This window comes from Triturus cristatus, chromosome 3_1 (genome assembly GCF_964204655.1).
Source record: "Triturus cristatus chromosome 3_1, aTriCri1.1, whole genome shotgun sequence".
Taxonomy (NCBI): domain Eukaryota; kingdom Metazoa; phylum Chordata; class Amphibia; order Caudata; family Salamandridae; genus Triturus; species Triturus cristatus.
This window is the reverse complement of record NC_140583.1, coordinates 522,368,330-522,394,462: the sequence shown is the minus strand read 5'-3', so window position 1 is coordinate 522,394,462 and position 26,133 is coordinate 522,368,330. Positions and strand designations below refer to the sequence as shown.

Genomic DNA, 26,133 nt, shown 5'->3' with positions numbered 1-26,133 from the left:
ATCGAAGTGGGAGTGTATTTTACAATAACAGTGGGGTCGGCATTGGACTTTTTCAAAAGGGGGGTATCAGGGCTTTATTTCCACGATACAATATTATGCCAATACTGAGAAAAGATTTGTAAAGTACCATATGTAGGGGAGTCAATGAAGGTGATATCACCTTAGCAGCTCTGACAGGGCTTGGCCAAGGGGTGAACCTGAAGTAGTGGGGTGGATACTGCCGACAAACACTTCCTGACTTCCTGAGTGAAGGAGGCCAAGATGGAGGACAAACTGCTGATGCTGTCTGAGCTGTATGCAACACACATGTTAAGTATGAGCTCATGGTGGATACCTGTGGAATGCCACAGCTGTTTTCTTTAAATTTGGATCGAAAAGGCCCCAAATTGATGGCCTGAATGCGATCTTTATTAAATGAGGTTAGTCAGATGTAGAAACAAAGGAAGAAATCTATTGACCCAGTGAACAAAACTAAAGGTTATTACTACAAAAATAAAATCAAAGAAGCAATCAAAAGATCAAGGGCCCTATTTGATGAAGCGCTTACTCCTACCCTATCCAACCACAATGAATTCCATGTTCAGGAGACAAGGCAGAGAAGATAGCAGAATTCTTTGAGAGCAAAACGCAAAAGATTCATAATAACACTGGTATACGGCGACACCTGCGATATATTACAGGAATATCTCAATCTGAATGGTCATTCTTCTAAATCCTGAATGTAGGAGGCCTTCACAAGATTTAATGCACATCAACCCACCGTCAAACTTAGAAGAATCTCAGCGAGCTATCCTAATCAAGACATATTCATAAAAATTCTACCAGTACTCCTTAAAATATTAAACGTATCTTTACCAGATGATTCCATCTTGAGTGCTCTGAGATTAGGACAGATCCCCAACTTCTGAAGAAACCAAACTTTGTCCCAGAAAATCTACTAAATTTAAGACCAGTGACTGTTCTACTGTTCACTGGTAAAATCATTGAAATAGTAGCAACCTGTCAGCTTATGAACACATTCTGACAACAAACTTCTCAGAAAGACTCAGTCAGGATTCAGAGATAAACACAGTACTGAACCAGCCCCTCTACAAGTCTTAGACGACAGCCTCAAAAATTTAGAAGAAGGCTGTGCTTGCTTACTAGTGGTACCCAACCTGTCAGCAGCATTTGATACTGTGTGCCAATCAACATTCTTCAATATCCTTTCAACCATATTAGGAATAGAGGTCACATAACTCTACTACTTCCAGTCCATTCTGTCTCAAAATAGACATTTTCTTAAACTTGATTCATTCAGATGTATGACTCTTGCTTAATGTGTGGGATTCCACAAGGATTATCACTCTCACCAAACCTAACATTGATTTACAAATGGTTGTTAAGGCACTTTAGAGAACTCCACATATCATTTTTACCGATTACCGTCCAAACTCAAAGCAATTATGGACAAGTAAAGAGGATTAACCACCACGATGTTTAATTGAAGACAACACAAAGAGGTTGTTTTTCACATTAGTTTTATATAATAAAACTTAGCACTCCCTCAAGTTACAGAATATTGCAATGATATAGTAAACAGAAAGGCCAAGAAACTCAAATCACTGATGAAACGATATGCATGGTGATCTATTGTCATGCTATACACAACATGCATATTATAGATATACATCTTAGATACATACAGCAACACTTGTTTTTTAATTTAAAACAAAAGACATATCTATAATTATTATGTTAAAATCCAACACAACAAATATAACCACAGAAAACTGGTTATAAAGAGACAGCCTCATTGAGCAAACACAAACTAATAAATATTACAATATCAATTACTTAATAGTCATGTTACAAGTAAGCATCCTAATTCAATTTCAATATTGCTCGGGCTGTAGGAAAAAGGTTCAATGAGCACCAGAAAGAAAAGGGCTACTGAATATTGATTATGATTGTTAATATTTTGGAGAATACAGTATATCACTCATCCACACCTATTACAGAAAACAGTGTATGTGATGTACATCTTTCAAGAATATTACTGTAACGCTTAGTCTTTCTTTTAGATATATTTCTTCCCAAGAGCCACCATGAATAAAAAAAATAATTCAGCTATACATATATAAATGATGCCTCTATGAGGAACGTTTAACTATTATTACATGCATATTAACAATTATATTTTTACATTATTAAATGTACCTTCTAGGTAAGTATAACCTCCAATGTCATCTGTCTGTGTACTTAAGTTCACAGTTCCATTTCATGGAACAAGGAGTGGTCACTTCTCTGTCTACTGTTTCCTAGAATAATAATGTAATATTTAGCGAACTACTGCTTTCAGGAAAATGCATATATTTGTATGTGGTGCATAACATTAAGGTTGCTCAGGGGAGTGAGGACTGGAGGCATTACATGCCATATTCTCTAAAATGTGATCATCATGTTAAGCATACATCTTCAATTCTTAATGTTGCTTTAAAATTCAAATATTCTTAATACAGAGAAGCACCGATATGAAGGCGCTGCATATCACAGCTCTATTGTAAACCCCAAATTAAGACTTGGAATCATTGTGACAATTGATTTTGCATTTTTCCATGACAGATATAATAAGTCTATAGTATGCTGCATTTGTTAATTTAATATGGGACTATAAAATCACATAAAATGCTGCCAATCTACTCAATGTGTACTATGTTGCACAGCATTGGAACTTCTGTTGACATAAGAATTTGCCATTCAGTCTCTGTATAGCTACATAAAATGTCCGTTTATCTTCCAAAATAATATAAGATATTTAAAAAGCATAATGCCAGTTATGTCAAAACCTGACTAAATTAGACATTGGCAGAGACTATGTTAATCTTGCCCTGACTTGTCTTGTAGTTTCTAACCAACAAATGTATTGTGGCTGAATTTGTCCCATGCTCAAAACAGGATAGTCCTTGTAAAGCAGACAATGGCAGAGTTCCATGGGTCACATATGAACCCAATGCTTTAAAGGGGCAGGATCTGTCTGGTACTGAGCACCTGCACTTCTTTAATTTGAGAGAGTGAGTACCTGCACTTTTATTTTTCCATTTAAAGGACTGTATAAACCGGAAACCCAGTTTAAAACAATATAATAGGCACTTCACTTATTTACTTATTTTTTATTGTTCATTTATCTAAAAATACAACTTCAGATCAGAGGGACTGGCAGGTCCCATTTTAGAAGCCTTGCCATCATCATCTACCATGTTTTCAAATAAAATTTCTATACGTACAATCCAAAATCCTAAATGCAAAGCTGCTCATATTTCTAAATGGCTTATGAACATAAATTATACCATTGGGCTAAAATCGTTGATCTATCCATGTACTAAAACGGAACATAGTGCATATTGTTTCATCACTGATTTCAACTTCTTGGGCTATTTGTTTATTATATCATTGTAATATTGAGTAATTTGACAGACAGACAGACAGACAGACAGACAGACAGACAGACAGACAGACAGACAGACAGACAGACAGACAGATAGATAGATAGATAGATAGATAGATAGATAGATAGATAGATAGATAGATAGATAGATAGATAGATAGATAGATAGATAGATAGATAGATAGATAGATAGATAGATAGATAGATAGATAGATAGATAGATATGGCTGCCATGGGCCCTAATGCATGAAACGAAATTGGACCCCTCTACTACAGCGTGACATTAAAAAACAACCATACAATAAGGTGCAATGTGAACCTCAGAGCTCTGGTGCCACAGCAAAACAAGTAGTGAAACATCTAAGAGGGAGCACTCAACTGTTCTCAATGTATATTACTTGTTAGAAATAGGGGTATCTAGTTAGCAGAGGTATGCACCTTGTCCAAGTAGGGAACCTTGCTTCTAGTCAGGATAAGGAAGTTACACACTTTAGATAACCCCTGCTCACCCCCTTGGTAGCTTGGCACGAGCAGATAGGCTTATCCCAGAGGCAATGTCTAAGGTATTTGCATCTAGACACATAATAACACAGTGAAAACACTACAAATGGGCACCATGCCAGTTTAGAAAAATAAAGTATCTTTATCGGAACCAAACAAGACCAAAACAACAAATATCCAACATACACAATTCAAAATATGACTTTTAAAAGGTTTCAAGCAACTCTGTCCATAGAAATCTATGGATGCATGATTTTACACAATGTACCTTCAGATGCATCAAAATTCACTAGGTCAAACAGCCGCAGAGAACGGAAGCGTCGAAAAACACAGCTGTGCGTCAGTTCCTGAGTACTTGGGGAGGCAATGTGACATTTCTGCTGCACGCAGGAGAAGTGATGCGCCGAATCCAGACCGCAGGGGGAAGTGATGTATTGATTTCAAAACTGTTCTGGTCTGTGGGTTATGCATCGGAAAACTTGACGCACAGATGCGATGAGTGGAAATCCGGGATGCGCTGGCTGCCAATGCGGCGGCGGCAAACAGGCACTGTATCGTTTGCTTCAGCTGTGGTCCCGTGATGCATCGATTCTTTCAGCCATACAGCAGGGCCTGTGTTGGAGTTGGTGCAGTGATCTCGGACTTTGGAGGTCGGTGCACTGGACTTGGCGTGCAGCGGGTTTTTCAGCCGCTGTCAGGTGTTGCGTCGATTCTTTGGCCTCACGGCGGTGGTGTGTAGAAATTCTTCCTGCACAGCAGTGCATTATCGAAAAAAAAGGCGCTAGAAGGGCGATGTGTCGAGGGACGTGGTTAGCAGCCGATGATGGCGGACGTCTGTTAGACGAGCTCCGGGCCGGGGGCTCCAGTATCCTGCACGCTGCCGCATTTCTCTGGGCTGTGTCAGTGTCCAACTCCCAGGCGCTGTTTCTGGAGGCCGGTGAGCTGATTTGGTGTTCCCGCAGCTGCTACGCGGGTAGCCGCCGCCGGCTGTGGCGCTGTCACCGGCTTCGCGCCAATCCAGGCCTAGCAGAGAGGAGGTGGGCTGCAGCCGCGGCGCTGTGGTGCGGCGGGGGCCCGGCCGACGTGCGGAGACGTGCGGCAGCGGAGCGCACTTGACCTCCCGGCTGCGGCCTGATGGAGGACGGCTGGCGATCGGTCCTGGGTGACCCGGGCCCCCCTGCGGGCGGCTCTGCTGTGCCCTCCTGCTGATTATCTGCGGATTCCTGGGGGTGCTTCCCCGGGTGCCGGCTGGTGTGCCCAGTGTGCCTGCGCCCGCCCTGGGCCTCATCCTGCCATGACACGATGTTCGGCCTGACCGGCCCGCCCGGACCGATGTGCCCTCGAGAGCGCTGAGTACCTGGACAAGCGTGCTAGGCGGCGGCGGCAGTGGAGGAGTGCTGGCCCTGGAGCCTCTTCGCGCCACGGTTCGTTGGCGGAGGTCCGGAGGCCCTGGGTGAGCCCCTGGTGACTGGGGTTAGATCTGGAGGACTGCTGTGTCTGAGTGGCCCGCAGGGAGGGCCCCCGGGCTCCGCTGCTCGCCTGCAGGCGGATGTGACTGCTGGTTTCCCCCTGGTGATACTGGAGGTGCCTGGGGCTAGCCACCTGCCGGGTGGCTACTGACAGCGTTGGAGGCTACCGTGGCGGCCCTGAAATCCGTGGGTTGACACCCACTTGGCCGACAATGCTGTGCTGAGTGTCGGAGCGGTGCTGCAGTGGGAGGTGACGCGTAGTGACGGCGCCAGCGGCGGCAGGCCTCGAATCGACGGCTTTCTTCGCGCCACATACCGGTGGCGGGCCGACAGACCAGTATTGGCGAGCTGCTTGCTGGGACATTCGTCTGTGGTTGGCGCCTGCGACCCTGCCTGGGGGAGAGCAGTATTGGTGGTGCCATAGAGAAGCCCTAATATCAGTGAAACTTTGGGGACCCTGGATGGACTAGCATTCTGCTGAGCGGCTCTTTCCCTACCTTTCCCTACGTACTAGAGCACCATGTCTGCTTGTTGGCCTGCTCGCCTTGCGGTGACTTGTGCCTGATCTGCGGGCGGCTGCGGAGGTGCGCATCAGGGTGCAGTGCTCTTCCCTCTGCCTATCGGGGGGCATAGCTCCTGGGGCGGGACTCCTCACGAATACGCCCGGCCTTCCCAGATTGTTGCCTCCTTCCCACCTTGGCGACGAAATGGGTAGGGTCAGACCAAAGATACCTGTGCGGCAGCCTGGTGAGAGCACTGTGTCACCTCCCCCGGACTGCGCAGGTGACCGCCTGGACCCGTCAACAACCATGGGGCTGCCTTCTCCATCCCCGGACAAATTGGATGTGATCCCCAAAGAGATCAGAGACACTCGTTCGGCGTTGGAAGGCCAACAGGGAGTGATCTCTGTAGACCTGAACCTCCTGAAAGACGACCACAAGAAGCTGGAAGACAAGGTGCGGCACACAAACCAGACGGTGGAGCCATTGATATCCCAGGTAGCGACTCATACCGAACAGCTTACCCTCATGCGCCAGCAGATCGATGCCCTACAGGCGCGGGCTGACGATGCGGAAGGGCGCGTGCGCCGCAACAATCTCTGGATAGTGGGATACCCGGAGGGCGTGGGAGGCCCGAACCCCACGACTCACATTGAAAATTGGCTGAGAATGGTGGTGGCCCCTACTGGTCTCTCCCCCCACTTAACTGTGGAAAGAGCGCATTGCGTCCCTGCGAGACGACCTCCGCCGGGACACAACCCCCGCCCTATTCTAGCACGTATCCTCAATTATAGGGATCGCGATCACCTACTACAAGCTGCCCGAGACAGGGGCCCACTCAGTGTAGACAACGCCACCGTCCTCATCTTCCCAGACTATACACAGGCAGTCCAGCGAAAGCGCTTCTCCTTCATGGAGGTGAAGGCGTGGGTCTGAGCTGCGGGCCTCCCCTTTGCACTCCTTTTCCCGGCCAAATTGAAGGTGATCCATCAACAGAGGACTATCTTTTTCGACACACCGGACAGTGCATGGGACTGGATGGACCGAAACTTCCCGGAGGTTCTCCCGGCTCGGAGGCTGGACTCTTCAGTGCCGCAATCGCAGCGACTCCCCTGAAGGCGAAAAAAGACTATGCTGACGCAGAGCACGTCCTCCGGCGTTCTGCCGCAGCACCAAATCCGTGAGGGCCAGCGCGAGGCACTGTGCTCGGCCTCCTCCTTTCGCTCCACCCGGCCTCCGATCAGCACTAGCCCCTCCTTGGGTACTTCCCTAGACTCTGACACAGATGGAAGCGTGGCACTATTCCCGTCGGATTCCACTCACCTGAGCAAAGACCCCCTAGATAGCCTCCAGGACTGACATTCAGACTTCTTCTCTTTATTGTGGGGCTTGTTCTCTGGAGGGGTGCTCGGGAGTGTACACCCCCTCACCGTTTGGCGGTGGGATCTCCTATGTATTTTGTTTACCTTAGTGGGCCATTGGACCATAGTGTGTAATCCTTTCATGTATGGGTAGTCCCCCGGCCTGCCCTGTCTTGGGCGCTTCCACAATTTGTACACGCTACTGATAACTCAGTGAGACGATACCCTTCTCCCCCACTAGGCGATAACACTGGTTCACGTTCTGTAGTTATGATTCGTTTACAGTTTGGCCGGACGCAGTTGGGGCGTTGGACCCAGTATTGGGTAGCAAAGTTTTTGTTTATCGGTTTGCCACACGGTCTGAGAGGTAGGGGGTTGGGGGAGGGGCAGTGGGATGGGGGTGGGGTGAGGGGGGGTTATGGGCTGGTGGGGAGGAGTGACTTTCTCCTGACACGATGACAGTCCCAAGGTCATATGTCTTCATATCCTGGAATGTGAGGGGCAGAAACGCCACCGGGTAGTGGCCCAGTTGCACCGCCGTAAGGCTCAAATAGTGTGTTTTCAAGAAACTCACCTGATCCATGCCGAATCCCTGAAATTGCAAAAACGTTGGAGGGGTCAATTCTATGCCACCTCATACTCCGCCTTTTCTAGAGGGGCTGCAATATGGCTCCGGGCGGGAGTCCCCTTTTCCATATTGGAGAGCCGGATTGATGATATGGGTAGGTATGTGCTGTTACGGGGCCTATTAGATGGCTCGCCGGTAGTGCTGGGCTCTTTGTACACCCCTAATGTGGATCACGCACAATTCCTATCCCGGGTTTCCGTGGCCTTGCCTGACTGGAGTGATTGTCCATGGTTGCTTGGTGGAGATTTGAATGCTGTTTTCGATGTTGAGCTAGATCGATCTCACCCTCCCTTGGCTGGTACTGCTGCACGGACCCGAGCCGCGGCCTTGGGTCAGTGAGCACGGGGTTGGGGTTTGCTAGATTTTTGGAGATCGCAGCACCCGACTGATAGGGAATATTCCTTTTATTCTTATCCCCATCACTTGCACACACACCTGGATTACTTCTTAGGCTCGCCGTCTTTGTCCTATGTGGTCCCCCACTGCACTTACTTGGGCAAAACCCTATCCGATCACAACCCTATCGAATTATGCCTTCAGTGGGGCCGATCCCCAGCACCGATACCGACTTGGAGGATGCAACCCCTTCAATTGGAAGACCAGGTCTTCCGTGACACCTTGCAAAAGGCGATCAATACATACTTTACTGACAACGAAGGCACTGCCTCGACACGTTCCATAGAATGGGAAGCCTTTAAGGTGTCTATGCGGGGGGTGTCCCTGAGCTCCGTGGTGGGGGCCCGTAGGGAAGTGATCCTGGACCTAACGGAACTGGAGGCTACGCTGCAGGAACATGAAGTGGATGCCCAACTGGACGAGCAGGCTAAGGACTCCTTACAGACGGCCAGAGTAAAGTACGCGGAGGCTCTAGAGCGGCTCCGCTTATTGGATTACAGGGCGTACACTCAGCGCACGCACTCAGAGGCGGATATGGCGGGCCCATTACTGGCGCGGCTAATTGCCCCCCCAACCTGCCCTACTCCCATCCTGGCTATTAATACCGCACAACACGGACAAGTCCAGACCCAATTGGGAATAAACTTGGCGTTTCGGACCCATTACGAGACGCTCTATGGGGCGCCTCCATCGCCAGACGTGGATGCTGTGGCTGAGTTTCTGGCACAGGCGAACTTGCCGGTGCTCTCTGCAGCAGAAATCCACGACTTAAAAGCGTTGATTACTTTGGCCGAGATCAGAGTAGCTATTAAGTCCTTAGCCCGCGGGAAGACCCCTGGCTCTGATGGACTGCCCATCGAATTTTACTCCACTTTCTCTCCTCTATTGATCCCCAAACTACTTCAACTCTTTATGACATCACTCGCTGAGGGGAGGCTGCCACCTACCACTCGGGAGGCGATTGTCACATCCCTCTTAAAGCCAGATAAAGATCCTTTAGATGTATCATCCTACCAGCCTCTATCGATCCTTAATACAGAATATAAAATTCTTAGTAAACTTCTTGCTAACCGCCTTCTCCCGCTCCTTTCGCGGTTGATCCATACGGACCAATGCAGCTTTGTCCCACGGCGGAGTACATCGCTGAATCTTCGGTGCTTTCACGCCATCTTGCACGCCTCCGGGCCCCGGGCCCCGGCCGGCGGGAGCAGGGTGTCTATCCTTGGATATATCGCAGGCCTTCGATACTCTAAGTTGGTCTTATATGCTTGAAGTGTTGGCTAAAATGGGCGTTCCCCCAGAACTATGTGCCTGGATTCAGCTGCTCTACACCGCCCCCACAGCCAGGGCGAAGACAGGCTCGATAATCTCTTCAGCCTACCCCATCTTTCGAGGTACGCGCCAGGGTTGCCCATTATCGCTATATTGTTTGTTTTGGCGCTTGAGCCGTTGGCCCAAAACCTTAGGCGGGCCATGGTCCCTCATGGCATTCCGATGGAGGGTGCCCTGCATTCAGTCTCGCTTTACGCAGACGACATGCTGCTGTACTTTCGTGATCTCCAGGCCGACATGAGGGAAGTGGCAGCTCTTTTTCTTCACTTCGGGGAGATATCCGGATTGCACCTCAATGCTTCCAAATCCGTGGCCTATTCCTTCGGTGGCGCACTTATGGCTCAGGAGCTCCGTTTTGGGCCCTTGTCCTTCAGGGTGGCACCGGTTACTTTTAGGTACTTGGGAATTAATATCTTTCGATCCGTGCCAGATGTCATAGCAGGCAATATAGTGCGCACAATCTCTTCTATATGTTCCCAAATTTCGTTTTGGAATACCTTGCCTATTACAGTCGCGGGACGGGTAGCGATATCTAAAATGGTGATGCTGCCTCGCTTGCTTTATCATTTCATCAACATCCCGGTGGTATACCCCGCTTGGATCTTTCGAGAGTTGGATGCACTGCTGGTCTCGCTGGTCTGGGGTCCGGGGAGGCATAGGGTGGCATTAGCTAAGCTGCGGCTGCCGAGTGATGCCGGTGGTATGGGAACGCCAGACTTTAGGGCATACTGCTTTGCTGGCCAGCTGCAGTGGTTGGCCTATTGGCTGGCCGAGAAAAACCTGTTTGAAATCGGCTACACCCCGACTCAACTAGCACGTGGTACCTTGCAGTCGTTGTGCCCCGGTGCCCCTAAGCCATGGGACCCCCCGGCCCTACTAAAGGTAGCGCTTCATTATTGGACAAGGGCATGTAAGTATGCTAAAATCCAAAATCCGTATGCTCCCAACATACCGCTGTGTGGTCTCCCTACAAGGCAGGAAATTCTGAGTGCCGGACAAGTACAGCCTTGGACACAACAGGGTGTGGAAACAATAGGAGCCTTTTTTCAGGAAGGCAGTTTAATGCCCCACGGGGACTTTGCGAGGGTAAACGTGGTACCCGACACCCAGTTTCTACTCCATGCGGTGATCTGGAATATCCGGGCACATTGGCAGGAGACACCTGTAGAACCCTCAACATTCCACCTCCTGAGCTCCCTTCACATAATGGGCCATGGGCAGTTCCTGGTTCGTTGGCTTTACCGGGGCCTCCCGGAACGCGCGCAGATCTCCTTGGCTCCTCTCAGGTTGCGGTGGGAAACAGATTTGTCCCGGGCATTTAGTGATAGAGAGTACCTATATACTGGAATGCCCTAAAAAAGTGTCCCGCAAATGTAGGTTGAAAGCTATTCAATTGTTTGTCCTCCACAGGGCTTACCTTACACCCCATACACTAAGTAAGATGTACAACACAGCGGTGTCGGCCTGTCCTCGTTGTCCGGCACCGGATGCCGACCTGACGCATATGCTGTGGCTCTGTCCGGTGCTGCGGGGATACTGGGGTAGGATAACGCACGTCTTAAATACAATTACCTAACGCCCCTCCTGGGACACAGCAGAGGCGTGTTTGTTGGGTCTTTTACCGCTCCCCCTTAAAGCGACCTTGCTGCGTCGTTTTGCCAATCTGGCATTAATGCTAGCAAAGCGCCTGATTACACAACGTTGGAAGTCCCGCCGCGGGTAGAGGCCTGGGGAGAGGAGGTGTTGAGATGGTCGGTGGCAGAGCGAGAGGCGCTGCATCGGGAAGAGAGTCGGGGCTGCGCAAGCGTCCTATATCCCTAGAATGGGCACACCTGACTGAGCTGTTTAAGAGTGAAATGGAGGAGAGGGAGGGGGCTACAGGGACCACTCCCCAAAGTACGCCTGTACGAGCCAGGGTACATGTCAGCGGATGTGCTAGATGAATGCTAGACCCTGTCCCCTGACATTGAGTGACGTAATGTCCCGATTGATTGAAGCCACTTCCGGCTGGGGGGGGGGGGGGTTTACGCCTTCTCCCCTTATTCCACTTGTCCTCATTTATCCAGATCCCCCTCTTGTTGTACTGCTCGACCTCCCCCCTTCCCCTACAGCGCGCTTAGGGTGTGGTTTCCTCCCCCTCTTCTTCCCCCCAGGGGAATGCTCTATGGCCCTCAGACTGTATTTTTGTGACATGGTTTGGCAAGGTGGGTGGGTTCAGGGTGTGATTGGGAGTTTGGGGATTGTTGGGCGGGCACCGCTCCCCATAGGTATAGTATCTTGATGGATGGGAATGTAGCACATAACAATGTACATGGCGGGTGTCCTTCCAAGTCGTCATGTGACATTTTTGGAGTGTATCGTCCTATATACTACATGATCTGCTGGTCCGCACAGGATGCCTGCTTTGCCTCCTCTACCCTATATATACTTAAAGTGATTGATGCAGTGTATTTCTCATTGCTCCTCCTCATGCCAAATCTTAATAAAGTTTGTTTAAAAAAAAAGAAGGGCGATGTGTCAAGTTTCTTAGTTTCTTCAAGCTTTTTCAGCTCCCAGGAACAGGAAAATCTTCCGGAGGCCCAGAACTGGAACTGACACTTCTTGGCAGATCAAAACTCCCAGCTGTGGAGTTCTGGGAAGCTGGTGGGGAAGTCTTTGTGTCCCTGAGACTTCAGAACAGGAGGCAAGCACACATAAGACATTGGAGATTCTTCACAAGCAGGTTCACAGAAAAGTTCCAATCTTTGTCCTCTCCTTGGCAGAAGCAACAACTGCAGGCCAACCCAGCAAAGCAACACACAGCAAAAAGGCAGTCTCCTCCTCAGCGCTCTTCAACTCTTCTTCCTTGGCAGAGGATCCTCTTGATTCCAGAAGTTATCTAAAGTTCTGGGGGTTTTGTTCCAATATATATATCCCCATTTTCTCTTTGTAGTCTTTGTTTCAGGAGTCTCTGAGCTCAGTAAAACCAATTCTGTCCTCACTGGTCGAGCTTCACTACAGAGGGTAGGGACAGCATTGTCCAGAGCAGACACAGCCTTTTCAAATGTTAGTGAAAGCTCTTCCCACCACTCTAAATGCACAATGGTATATTCAGCCTGGCTATGAGTCACCCAAGAAAAGCAGGACACACCCCAAGCCACTTGTGACTGTCTAGAGTGAATGCACATCCCCAGTTCCTGTCACTCCAAAACCAGATGGTGAATACAGAAACAGGCAGAGGCACACCGGATGGTTATACAAGAAAATGTCCACTTTCAAAAAAGTGGCGATTTCAAACACACAGTTTAAAACCACCACTAAAAGATGTGTAGATGTGTTATTAAATTCTGAGTTCAGAGAACCTAAACTCCATTTCTCTGCCTTGTCCCAATAAAAAGTTACACTTGTATTTGTAACAAAGCAACTCCCACGTTAACCTATGGGACAGACCGCCTTTCAATCGTAAAAAATGAAATGCACAGTATTTCACTATCAGGACATGCAAAACACACCAGCACATGTATCACCTCTCACATACACTGCATCCTGCCCAAAAGGATACCTTGGGCCTACCTGAGGGGTGCCTGACATGTAAGAAAAGGGAAGGTTAGGGTCTGGCAAGTGAGTGCACTTGCCAAGTCGACATGGCAGTTGAAAACTGTGCATGCAGACACTGCATTGGCAGGTCTAAGACACATGTGGGTGGCACAGCCAGTGCTTCGGGCCCACTAGTAGCATTTGATTTACCGGCCCTGGGCACTTTACTAGGGACTTACAAGTAAACCCAATATGCCAATCATGGATATCTAATCATATTCACAACTTACACAGGAAGCACTTGCACTTTGACACTGATCAGCAGTGGCAAGTGCCCAAAGCATCTAAGCCAGCAAAAACGAAATCCAGACCGCAGTCAAAATGCAAGCAGTACATGCAAAAAGTCAGGGGAAATCATGCCATTACTCCATACATTTTGCACACATATAGTTCCTTAGTCTATTGCCCATATTTTTTAACGTTCATGCATTAGTCCATCTGAATCATTCAGGAGTGAATCATTTTTCAATGTGACATTCCAAGGGTCACGGAGTATCATTGACGGTCTTCAGATCATGCAAAAATATGTTTATTATAAATACAAGATTAGAATGGGATACCAGTCCAGCCAACACGTTTCATCCAACCCAATAACTTCATCAGGGCTATAAAGTTTACATGAGAACAATTACAATCTTGTACAAACAACACTTCAACAATGTACATACAAGCTTAAATAAAAGCTGTTTCAAGTGCACTCTCAGTCTTATATTTGACCCTTATATCCTTTAGTGTTTCTCCTACCCTCTCCTGGACAAAACATTTAAAACCATGTATATACAAACATAGATAAAAACACACAATGTACACTTGTATCCGCTTTCATTGACCCAATTATGTTTCATATTTAGCATCAATCTTGAATTTTCAACATAATTAAGCCTTCAAATGATTTCATATTCCTCTTAATGTGATCTAAATTCCATCAGGCCACCTGAGCTTTATATAACAGCATCTAATTGATGTATCTAAGAACTCATTTAAGATTTAAATGAATATTATCTATAACTTGATATGATGGGTGCTTTGATTAGCCTACTTTATCCCCTTATCATTCGTACCATACAACATGTAAATTACCTTCCTTATTTTTGGACAGAATAGAAACACGCTTTTATCTGTACCAATCTTTTTCTGTGTGTAAAGGATTGTTACCAGTGCTACGTCGGCTAAAAAAGTGCGCAAGGAGTAGATCTGTATAGAAAAGGCCATAACATCTCATATATTTAATCTCTTAGTGTCAGTACATATGACTCCACCTTCACTACTTTTTCAAAATTAAATTCATACTCATTTTGAATTGTGGCCCAAAAAACATCACCGTGTGTCACCTGAATAATTACATGTTTTTGGCATAAATCCATCAAGATCACAGCTGGGAAAATCCAATACTAAACACCACAGAAGCACTACATTTTCGTGGAGTCACAGTGGAACACAGTTTATTGTCTATCTGTGTTGCCAAATATCTTCTCCATCTCAATTAAAGAGTCTCAAACCCATCAACGCAAGCGTACCAATTCTGGTCTATGCAAGTGTTATTACCTATGGTGACTTCACACAATACCATATCGTAATCACCAGATGAGTTCCACCTCATAATAACCATTACATACATAGGAAATACCAATAAACTCGTGTCTGCGCTTGGTCTAACGTGCCGCAGTCCGACATACTTTTTATGAAATTCGAAATGAGGCTACCAGATCGTATAAAAACAAACAACAAAAGGCTGGCCACTCTGAGACACACCTTTCTACGTGCAATGTAATACTTTCCAGGAGTCCAAAATCTGAAACAAACAGATGCCAATACATTTAGATGCAGGGCCTGAGATAGGCATGGGCAGTGTGGGCAGAGGTCCAGTGCCTCGCACTCAGCTAAAAAACAGGGGGCCATGCTTCACTGTGAAATGCCACACTTTCACAGTAAGCCCACCTGCTCCTCCAGGGACCCCTTCCCCACACAATCTCGCTACAAATGCAAGATGTCTTGACCTTGCTGGTTGGTGGTGGCATTCTTGGGGGTACAGGGGTGGGGGAAGGGCAAACAGATTGGGGAAGGGCCAGCAATTATCTTGGCTCACTGTGCCAGAGGCGAGGTAACACCTCTGTTAAGTACCAGCCATTCCCTTTCTGCATTTTGTCTCTAGGCAATAGAGGGCCCCTTTGTTTCCAGGACCTGCCAAACCATAGGTAAGGAGAGTTGGGTGAGGGGAGGAGGGAGCAGCCAGATCAACTGGCTATTGTTAACTTTTGCATCACGTTTTTTTAATGGAAATGTGTATTTAAAAATATATGTAGAACTGCCGCGGTAGGGCAGTGTTTACGAAATGCCTTTACTGCTTCGAGGCCCAGGGGAGGGGCCTCCCCTTTCCTTGGGCCTCTAAGTACTAGAGTAAGCTGCAAGGTCCAGGTGTGGGGGACCCGTCTTTGGGCCTTGTAGCCATTACTCACTCTTTCCTTTATTTGTTCCCCCTAAAAAAAAACATTTTTGCTGGAAAGGTCGTCTTTCAGGACATTTTGCACTTCGAAAGTGCACCCTCGGGAGGGAGAGAAATAAAAGGGTCAAAATGTGAAAAATAACTAAAGCAAGACAGAATGGGTCGAAAAGGGGCCAGATTGATTTTATTCACACCGAAACACATTAGCATCACTTTACAGAGTGTGCCAGTAAAGGGCTACTTTTCTTTTCTTGTCTTTCTCTGAACAGCATTGTTTTCCCCTGGTGGGGAAGTGCACCATTCCTGGATGTACTGCAATACCTGCTTGATGGGTGGATTGGAAAACAAAATGCATACCGAGGCTCTGTATTCACGAATGTGGTATTGTCTTTTTAAACCATGCTGCTTATGTTTTGTAAGGGTATGAGCAATGGACATTGAAACCGCCCTGTAGTCATGTCCTTAACTTTTCGTGCAAAAGCACTCATTGATTTCTGAATAATAAGTGCAGAAGCGTTAAGGTAACCAATTTGTTCCTTCTTACATTTCACAAGGTTTGCTTAACCTTGCATTCCCTATGAGTGTTTGCTTTTTCCAGGATGTTGTCACTCGATTTTTTAGGCAGCGTATTAGTCTAGTCTAGTGCGTAATTTGAATTGAGTCGCATCTAGGTCTTTATAGTGGGCGCAATTGGGTTGTAGTTGAAGGCAGTGCGAGTTTCTCTCAGTGAAGCAGTATGGTGTTCAGTGGGGGGGAGGAATTGGCACTATGGCCAGAGCTGTCGACTTGGGAACTGGGGAACCAGGTTCAGCCTTCATGACCAGTCCACCAGACCACTCCTGAGGGAGCACATTCCCGTGCTAGACCTTAGAAGCCATGGTGTCTTAGCACCAGCAGGTGGACCCTAGCGGTGGCAAGTGTGGGTTAACCTTGAAAGCCTGTCCACTACAACCCCTATTGAAGCTCATCTCAAGTCTTTTGGGCAGGCCTATAAAGCAGCACAACCCAGAGCCACAGTGACTCTGTCACTTGAGCAAGGAGGCTTTTGGGCGGTGTGACTGGTTAAATTGCACTGAGCATTCACTTCAGGTGGGAGCATCATGTTTGCAAGTATATTATGTTTTTAAAAGTGCTTGCTGCCTTCTTCCTGGCCTTCAGCAATTTTTGGCAACAATAAAAATGGCATGATAACGCGGGTGATTAATGTTCTTCCTAGAGAGAGATGGAGTTTTGTCAAGTAGAAGTTTTGACTCAAGGAAAGGTAGTGTAGAGGGTTAGGGTGCCTGCTGCAAAATCGTCGACGATAAAAGAATGAAGGGTCCTCATTCCATGTCTAAACCATCAAATGACTTGTTGTATTATATATCACGCGAGCAAACAGTATTACAGGAATCAGTGAAGTTCCTTTTCTTTAGTCAGCCTTTTTTTCCACTCTATCTAGACAATAAATCCATCTAGCCTCAACTTGTCTCATGACTAATTACCAATCACCCGTAGCTGGAAACTAGCTGAATACTATAAAAGGTAAGACCACTATTATAACCCAGATACATCCCTTCTGCATTCTGAGCAAAGGGGTAACGAATGTCCAGCTTTTTAACTGCTCTATTGTGTTCTTGAATTCTTAATGCCAAGGCCCGTATGATGCTTCTTACATATATCAATGAGAAGTAACAGATAATTACATATACAGTGTAGATACTATTACAGTTAATAAACAGCTTGGGCCCGATTCACAGAACTAACTTAAGACAAAATCCTAAACTTACTACCATTTTGGTATTCACAGAAGGCACTTACTCATTTTGGTATTCACAGAAGGCACTTACTCATTTCGGTATTCACAGAAGTTAGGAGTCCTAACTTTAGGACTCCTAAATGCCTTCTGTGAATACCGAAAGTCTTAAAATTAGGATTTTTCTCAATTTAGTAGTCCTAAACTTAGGACTACTAAATTGAGAAAAATCCTAATTTTAAGACTTTCGGTATTCACAGAAGGCATTTAGGAGTCCTAAAGTTAGGAGTCCTAACTATACTACTACTAAACTGAGAAAAACCTAATTTTAAGGCTGTCGGTATTCACAGAAGGCATTTAGGAGTCCTAAAGTTAGGAGTCCTAAATTTAGGACTACTAAATTGAGAAAAATCCTAATTTTAAGACTTTCGGTATTCACAGAAGGCATTTAGGAGTCCTAAAGTTAGGAGTCCTAACTATACTACTACTAAACTGAGAAAAATCCTAATTTTAAGACTTTCGGTATTCACAGAAGGCATTTAGGAGTCCTAAAGTTAGGACTCCTAACTTCTGTGAATACCGAAATGAGTAAGTGCCTTCTGTGAATACCAAAATGAGTAAGTGCCTTCTGTGAATACCAAAATGGTAGTAAGTTTAGGATTTTGTCTTAAGTTAGTTCTGTGAATCGGGCCCGTTGATTTGAGATGTTTTGGTTGAAATATATATTTATACTCCAAGAGGCCAGTAATGTCATGGTTGCACATGTTACAATCTGTACAGACAAAAAAAACTTTTGGAGGCGGTGGTATCATGTAAAGTTGGCATGAAATAATTCCTTGTGATTCTTCCTCTATGGTTTTACCTCTACAGAATGTAATCTATGGTCTGGAAGAAACCATCCCTGTCAAACCTGGAACCGCCTGTAATAGGGGCCAGTGCTTTCCTAGTACGTTATAGTTATCATTGCGAGCAGATTTATATGTGGTAATGCCAGGTGATTATTCTTGCCCGTCTTACTCTGAGTTTTTAGAGTCCCAGATGTTTGCACTTTTTGTATCCTTGGTTCTGGTTGACCTAAAAGAGTGTCTCCATACCGGGAACCCCCTTGATGAATCAGGTAGGCCACTGACACCATGTTGTCAGAACGCATCACCACATTGCGCCACGACAACCAGATACGAAACCCCATCACAGCATGGTACACTGCCATCAACTTCTGCCAATTGGAAGAACGCTGACACACTAGAAAGGACCAACATCCCTGAAGAGACAGAAAATCCAGGGTTGCTGGCCACCCGAAAGAACTGACATCCAGAGTCAGGACCACTGGAGGAGAGGACTGACGTGGCAGACCCCGAGAAAGATGGTCCAACACTGTCCACCAGAGCAGGGCAGGGAGGATGGAAGGAGACACCGGAATCCAAAGGGCCAGACTGCGAGACAACGGATTCCAACGAGTCAACAGATACAACCACAGAGGACTGAGGTGAAAATGAGCCCAAGCCACCATAAACACGGTCACCGCCATGAGACCCAGAAGCCGCAACCAGAGGCGAACAGAAAAGGAACCCCTCTCCCAGAATCTCCAAGCAAGGGACCCCAAGGTCACCACCCGAGGGACTGGCAGGAACACCCTGTTGAGAAAGTGAGCTCCAATGAAAGTCAAGTCCCGAGAGGGCTCCAGCTGACACTTGGTAAGATTCGGAAGAAACCCATGAGCCCTCAACAGCAGAGCACACCGCTTCCCAATACACCAACAACGGGTCCCAAGTGGTAGCATGAATCAACCAATCGTCCAGGTAAGGGTAAACCAGGACACCCTGAAGATGCAAGGAAGCCACCAACGGAGCCACCACCTTGGTGAACACTCGCGGAGGCGAACTCAGCCTGAAAGTCAGGACCTGAAACTGAAAATGACGGCCCTGAATAGAAAACCTCAGGAACAGACGAGAGCTGGGGTGAATCGGGACGTGATAATAAGAGTCCTGGAGATCGAGGGTGCATATGAAATGGCATGTAAGAACCAACAGAATCACCCGCTGAAGAGTCTCCATCCGAAAAGGCAGATGAACCACCCATTTGTTCAGAGCCTTCAATTCCAGGACCAGCCTGAACCCCCCTGTCACTTTGGGAACCAGGAATATCAGAGAGTAAAACCCCCTCTCCACCTGCAGAGGAGGAACCATCTGAATTGCCCCTTTTTGCAAGAGAGACTCGACCCCCAGACACAGATCGGACCTCTTGGCCAGGGAGTCGGACGAATCCCTGATGCCAGAGGAGGCTCCGAGAATTCAATGGCATGACCCTGACGAAAAATGTCCACCACCTATACGTCTGAACAGGACTGCACCCAAGCCGACCTCCAAACAACAATCCGGGATCTTCAGCCATATAGTCAGGAGCATGGTTTGGAAGGGGGAGACTTAGCTTTCCTGTCCCGACCCCGACCAGAAGAGAACTTCCCGTGGCTCCTGGAAAACTGCCTAAGAGAGTGCGGATGGAGAAAAGATTTAAGCTTAGCGGAAACACTAGCAGCAGAGGACTGCTTAAAGGTGAAAGAGTGCTTTACCTCCTTAAATAATTTATGCAATTTCCCCTCCAACTGCTCCCCAAACATCATAGTCCCCTGAAAAGGCAAGCGTATGGCGCAAGCCAATTGTGCCGAGTCTGTCTTCCAATTCTTCAACACCAAATTGCGGCAGGCAGCCACCCCCACACCACTGGACAGGGAAGAGGCCTGCACCACATCAAAGGAGACATCAGAGAGGAACTCCACCTGTCTTTCGATATGCTCCAAAAGCCCAGAGAAGTCGGAAGCACCATCCATCAACTGATACAGAGCTTTGATATCAGAAATCAGGGAGTGAACCACATAAGTGCCATAAATGCCAGCCCTTAGAGCCAGATGAGAACCAGAGTACACTTTTTTGAGGGAAGATTCCACCTTTTTATCAAACGGATCCTTAAGCATCGCATCTTCTGCCAAGGAAGTCCAACCCACAAGACTGGCCACAAATGAATCATAGGAATATAGTCAGGTAATTCTTTAGACATATACTGAAGAGGGTAAAGTTTTACCATAAACCGTGGATGCATGATACGGTCGGGATCCTTCCACTCCTGACTCAAGACCTCCTTGATGTAAGGATGGACAACAACATCGACAGTGGCCGAACTTTGGAAGTGCTGCAACAAAGGACCCACCTTACGTGCTAGGAGCCTCTTCATCTGGAAAGCCCATGTTAGATTTGACATGTTTAATTAATTCTGGCAGTATATCCTTGTCAATGTACTTTAACTTATGCTCCACACCCCCCATCAATTCGTCCTCCGAACCAGAAGAATTTGAGGAATGAACCAGTAGAGAGCCCCTGGGATGAGCCCTTCCCTCCACCCACATCTCTTGCAGAGTCTCCTTGATCAAACATTTGATCCTAGCATCATCCCCCTCCCTGCAGCGCATAGACCTGGCCATAGAATGGGACGAAGAGGACTCAGAGGAAGAGGAGGAGTGCTTCCTATGGCAGCTCTTACTCGTATGCTTGCCCATGACAGAATAAAAGGTCACCAGTCACAACAGGACCAGGAACCACAGGTGTCAAAGTCCCAGGGAAGCACCACCTGCAGGAGGGAAAAAACACTGACAAGACTCTGCAGGAGTGCCAATGTCCAGTGACAACAGGGAAGACCCAGTGCTCTGTAAACCACAGAGGGAGAACCTTGAGAACCCACACAAAGGTCTCAAAGTATTATTGCCAGATAGAAAACTGGAAAGCGAAGTCAAACGAGGCCAGGAAACACCAAAAAAAGGAATCCCCAAAGGCCACTATGTGGACTTACCGACGCCGGCTCCTAAATAACCTCCGTGTAGGAGACCGTTGCAGCAGCACCTGACTTCCAGTCCTGCCTGTCACCCAGAAGTCAGGCCTTGCGAACCGGAAGAGGTCATGCAGCCACCACCATCTCCGTGAGTGAGAAACATCATGCCTCGCGACAAGCCCGGCAATCTGGGGGCACGGACCAGGACACCTGGGGTGAAATCTGCCCGAGGAAATCTTCAACTCCCCCCAAACCCAGAAGGGTGGGACAGGAAACCGTGCCAGCACATCCTCACTGCCCAGCAGCAAAAACTTAAGTAAACTTCAGGAGCGTCCATGCTCCTGTATCATCCCCTTCTGTCAGTAGACAGAAAAAAAGAACAGGAGGAATGCTGGGATAGGTACGCATATGTATTCCCAGAGGGAGGGGTGGGGTAGGGCCAGCATTCCTTCATTCTTTTTTCTGTCAGTGAGATAGGTTATCTCACTTTGTAAATGAAGGGCACGAGGACAGAAGAGACTTGGAGGTAATGTACTTTTCACATTAGTAACACACTCAGAAAAAAGATCCTCCTCTCTGCAGTTCCTATGAATTCTGCTCATCTCTCCACATAGGATTCACTTGATCACAGATCTCGGATGTGCAATATTATTCATTGCTATTTGCTTTCAATATAGAGTTCTTTATATCCTATTATCGTTACCATAAAACTCAGCATCCAAGTATGAGATTCTATGTTTGTCAATCGCCATGGTCTGGTGAAACATTATTTGGATTCTGGTTCAGGTAAGCAAAATATGCCTGCATTCGTGTTTTAGTGCCAGTCCATATGATAATAACGTAGTCTCCAAAAATGGATGTATTGGCTCTACAATTTGGTGCCCATGTCCCAGGATTGCCCCCTCTCATACCACCCCGTAAAGAGGTTCACATACTAGGGGGAAAACTGAAGCCCATGGCAGTGCCATGAAGTCAGTGGCGCCATTCTCCATTGAACAAAAATAAATTATTGGACAAGATTAAATCAGCCATTTCAATCAGAATCCTAGTATTCTCAAAATAATCCACACATCCTGAATTCAAAAAAAATTTTGCATGGCAATTAATCCAAACTCCTTCTTTACACAGGTATACAATCCCACCACACACATAGTCACAAACATCATAGTCTCATTGCCCCCACATGAATTTGAAAAATATGTACAGGAAAATAAGGAACTATATTTGTGCAAATTGGATGGAATAATATTCATTGCGAACATTTGAATGCTCCTCGTAGAAGTTATGCCACTTAAAAGAGCTGCATTAGAAGCTGATTTTTGAGAGAACAATGCATGTTTTTTGAGTTCCTCAAATGAAACTCACAAACTCATTGCCTGGTGTAGCTTTCTCCTGAATCAAATGCTGGATTTAATATGATGGGGTGAGTCATCCATTGACAGGTGAAGAAGACAAGCAATATACATCTGCTTCGATAGCTGTGGAAGATCTATCTCTGTAAGATACTCTTTGTAGTGAAACTCTTCATACCTGAAACTTTGATCCCTTACATGAGTCATACTGGTGTAGATTGTATTCCTCACTACAAGATCACTCTTCAGGGTGTTTTTTTTACTGTCATGACCCTGCCCCATTATTATTTTATTACACATCTCTGTTGTTATGTTTATGAACAGGACTACATGTACAGGAGTTGGAGTATTAAGGTGTGCTACTCACGGTTTTGGTTGCCATGTGTAGATCTTTATATTTCTTTCTAATATTTTGGTGACTTCGGAATCTTTGCTCTTACGAAGATTACTGCTGCATGTTTATGATTTACTCTGGAAGACAAACAAAATAATGATGTTCAATGTAAAAATGTTTAGTTCATAAAACATAGTTGTTGGAAAACAAGGCAGTATCTGTGAGGCCTGCACAAATAACATGACTACATTTGTCCTTCACTGGGAACCAAACACCCAATTGTAGTGCCTGACTCTCAGAGGGTAGCGTTGCAGAGCAGTCTGAAGCTTACTCAAGGGAGGTGGTGTGGGCTAGTAATCGCCATTTGCATGTGCGCAGCAATAACACTCAATAATTGATAGTCCAGTCTGTACTCTGCTTTATAAAAGACACACACACTACTCAATACTATGCACCAATTTACAAATATACATAAGCTGTTGGAATTACTTTGTGACATTGCTTAACATCTCCACCCCTCCCGCAGGTCTAGTACCACCACTCCCATGTATGCACATCATCTTGCCCCCAATGCAGTTAGTTGAACATAACCTGGAGCGAGGGCCCTGCGCACTGGCACCATCCCAGTGGCGACCCACACCATTATCTCAACCAGCATTTAAAATAGGTAACCCTGCCTTGGTGACACACAACCCTGACTGATCATTTCTTACTGAGCATGAAGTATACACCTCTACATCTTAATGGCTAACAGTCTGGGTTCTTCACCTAAGCGCAGCAGCAAGAATACCTGTTAAAGCATCACTTTAGAATGACAGTACTCATAGTATAACAGCCGCTATCCCACTGCGTCGGGGAGAGCCGCGATGTGGGCCTCTGGCCGTGGCATCCCTCGTTGGAGGAACTGATCCCACCCGGACCCTAAGGTGAGTGAAACGGCCTCGGGGAGCCCTCGTCCGGCCGCTTATGCCCATTTTCGGGGGCCCGGTCCCACCTGGGCCCCTGGCTGCACTCCCTTCTTCTTTTGGGGTCCCGGTCTCACCCGGGACCCCCACATGCCTGTACAGTGGAGGGCAGCTCAGGGAGCCCACTCCGGCTGCCCCCACCGGTTCCAAGCTTGGCCAGCACCCTTGCGTGCTGCAGCGGGAGCCGGCACTCCTCTTCTGGTCTGCCCGCTCCGGCGGGCAGTCGCGCAGATCTTCGCCAGCTTACCAGGGAAGTGTGGCAGCACTCCCCACCTGCCTGCCAGCACACGGGCCCGGGGATGGGATCCTGGGACCCTGAACATCAAGCGTCGGTGGGGGCCAGGGTGGGCTCCTGGTGCCCCGCTTGGGGGCATTTTCACGGGGAGCACGGCGGCGCTTCAGGCCTGGGACTCGAGACCTCTCTGTGGGGGGGGCGTGACGGCGCTCCCCGCCCCCAGCTCCTCGTCTTCTTTGGGGCCAGGGGATGGGGTACCAGGTCCCTTGCGCACCTTTTCACGGGGGGGGGCACGATGGTGCTCCCCCTCCTCCTCTTCTCACACAGGGCCCGGAGTTGGGATCCCAGGCCCGCCTCCCTTTCCCAGGGGGGCGTGACAGTGCTCCCCCGCCTCCGGTTTTGGCGGGGGCCTGGGTGGGCTCCTGGCACCTCAAGGAGGGTATTTTTTTACAGGGGGCGTGACGGCGCTCCCCGACTTTTCTTTGTGTGGGGCCAGCCCCTGGAACCTGACCCACCCCGGGGGCATTCTCTGAACCGGCGGCGGAGCCCCACACGCTTCGTCGTCAGTTGGCCACATGTCAAAGGTCGCTCACCTTATGGGGGGCATATCTCAGCCCCAGGGGTCCGATCTTCCTGCTTTTGGCCTCTTCTTGCTCCTGGTGGCTCTCCCCAGCCACTGGGAGCCCTCTCCTTTGCCCTCCTTGTCTCCAAGAGGGTGCACTCTGCAGGGAGCGGTCTTCACTGGCTCCCTGTGCCAGCCTTTCACCTGCCCTCCTCCTGGGCCTCTCTTCTCCCTGCGCAGAGGCCACTGCTTCTGCGCACTGGTCCTGGACTCTTCTTCCGGCGCTGTTCAGGATCCTGGGGGCAGTCAGGGGGTACCTCCTTCCAACTGCCCATTGCGCCAGGCACCAGCACCTTCTGCCTCAGCAGACCCCGCCCCAGAGAGAGCTTCTCTTCCTGTGCAAGTTCTTTTAAAAAGTTGGGGAGGGGCTGGGAGGAAGTCTCTGTTTGCCCTATCACACAGCAACACATCACTTATCTGCTCCTGCTCCCTCCTTCCTGCCCAGGCCTCTGGGTTGGTTCAAGATGACATCGTTCATGGTCTCCTGCCACATGGTCTCTGAAAAAGCCCCCCCCCCCCCAGGGCTGCCTCCTCCCTGGTGCAGCCTGGTACCCAGCGATAGCTGCTGATGGATGAGCCTGTAGCCCCACACATCTTCTCTTCGTGGAGAGGAGGTCTTCGCTCTGGGAAGAAAGCTCATCAATTTAGGCTACTGAGGGCAGCCCCCAGCCAGGGCCTGGTTATGGCTTGCTCAGAGGAATATGACAGTTCTGGATGACCCAAAAGCAGTACAAATATGACTTTGGACTCTGCAGAATACCTCTTCTCATACCCGTTACAGTGGACTTTAGTGTGTGTTTGGAATCTGTAGGCCTTAGGAAAGTTAATTTAGCCCATGGGCTCCACATCCCCAAAAGGGAATAATGAAGTGAAAAAGACAGCAAAACACACTGACTTTCAATGGCATGTTCCTTCCCAGTGTATAAAGCCTATTCCATGTCACCACCCAATTCTGCATAAGTCCTGCCAGCCCATTCACCCTGTATCTGCCCTGGGGCTGCGCATGCCGGGAATCTCCACCGCGCAGCCTGCACACGTGTGCACACGCATGTACACATGTGCCTGCATGTAACTAGCCCGGTGTCCCTCACCCCTGCTACTGCACAGCGGCCTGGTCAAGCCAGGGGGACACCAGTAAAATCCCCATGCAGTCTCTTTCATTAGGAGTTCACTCTGGGTGAGTCCCAACTTATGAGGCTCCCCCACAGTAAAAGCTCAACAATTAGGTGCTCAAAAAGCAAAATATCCAAGCGGCCCATCGTGTCAGAACCACCTTTTAACAATAGTGGTAAGAATTTATTCATAAATGCAACTGGATTGCTTAAAAAGCAAGGAAATTAACAGAAAAAAATGTGTTAACATAAATGCCACTTAGAAGTAGTAAAGTGGATAAACAAAAATGACATGCTAAATATGTTTTAATGATAAAATTAAAAAT

At 47.7% G+C, this 26,133-nt stretch overlaps 1 protein-coding gene across 1 annotated transcript in view; it reads right to left on the bottom strand.

The window, feature by feature from the left end:
• Nucleotides 1-26,133, bottom strand: part of LOC146860530 (uncharacterized) — a 421,554-nt gene that overhangs the window by 161,792 nt on the left and 233,629 nt on the right. The window contains exon 3 of the transcript XR_014979157.1: nucleotides 22,907-23,010. The gene's annotated coding sequence lies outside the window, so the exon portion shown is untranslated. The remainder of the gene's footprint in view (nucleotides 1-22,906; nucleotides 23,011-26,133) is intronic.